This window comes from Lactuca serriola, chromosome 8 (genome assembly GCF_051521515.1).
Source record: "Lactuca serriola cultivar US96UC23 chromosome 8, Lser_US96UC23_V15, whole genome shotgun sequence".
Taxonomy (NCBI): Eukaryota; Viridiplantae; Streptophyta; class Magnoliopsida; order Asterales; family Asteraceae; genus Lactuca; species Lactuca serriola.
The window spans coordinates 38131326-38132592 of NC_136415.1; the positions used below are offsets into that span (position 1 = coordinate 38131326).

The 1267-nt window shown below is 36.3% G+C and overlaps 1 pseudogene; it reads left to right on the top strand.

The window, feature by feature from the left end:
- Positions 1–337: 337 nt before the first annotated feature.
- Positions 338–766, top strand: LOC145066814 (large ribosomal subunit protein uL10 pseudogene; annotated as a pseudogene).
- Positions 767–1267: the final 501 nt, after the last annotated feature.

Below are 1267 nucleotides of genomic sequence, written 5' to 3' on the forward strand. Positions count from 1 at the left end.
GTTGTGCTAATTTTGACTTTGAAGTCCAATACCCACACACCTGTTGACCTGGGAAACTGACGAAATTATTTGCCAAATTATTTTCATAAAGTCTCTCCAAAAATAATGGCAAATTAAGAAAACAAAAATAGTAATAGTAAAATGGGCTAAAACAAAATAAAACTTATACAAAACCCGTTTGATAACCATTTTGGGCCTTCTGTCATATCATTAATGTATGGGCTTAATCTTTGTTCGAATTTTGAGAACCACCACACAAGTCACAAAACAAAGGGGTTTCGATCAAGCAATTCAAGAACTCAAGAACCCTAGGAGATCTCGTTAGCTCCGACTTCCGATGGCTTCCAAGGCGGTGAGGAAGATGATCTACCACCAGAAACTGCGCAACCACCTCAAAGACAACACGCAAATCCTCGTCGTCGGCGCTGATAATCTCAGTGCTAACCAGATTCAGATCATAAGGAAAGGATTGAGAAGCGACGCAACCGTTATGATAGGTAAGAATACCTTGACGAGTCGCTCAATCGCTATGCATGCTCCGGCGACCGGAAACACCGCTTTTCTGGGTTTGATTCCTCATATTGTCGGGAAAGTTGGATTGGTTTTTACCAGAGGTGATCCGGAGGAAGTTAGTGAAACTGTTGCAGGATATAATCTGCAGCCGTGGTTGTGTTCATCGATGGATATTGGAATTTGTTCTATGTGGCAATGGCTGCTGAGTACTCATTTACATTTACTGAGCAAATCGAGTGAAGTTTCAGAATAAACAGATCGAGCCTTCATTCGACAAAGATGATGGATAAATTTTCTTTGATATATGATCTAATTCGTCTTTTTGTTTTCCAAGTCCGAACCATGTGCTTGTGTAAATAATATTTGCCATTGATCATATGTCCTCTTGTTTTGTTGAAAATGAAATAAGGAGGTTTTTCTTTTGATACCATCTCCAACATTGTTTTCTTAAAAAATGGAGTAAATATTGGTTTATCTCTAACGGTATTTTATTTTTAAAATAAAAATTATTAAATTTTAGTATATTCATTTTTGGGTTATTGTCACTGGCCTAACAATCTTTAGTATAATGGTTTAAATGGTCCTTTATTTTTATTTTTATTTTTGCCTTTAAAAGGTATCAACCTGTATTTTACTGGTCATTTTTGATACTTTTACCCACATTAGAAGATAACACTGCTTTGTCAAATGTCAAGTAAGCATGTGAGTCAACAATATCCTTAGAATCTTGAAAACCTGCAACAACTACAATCAA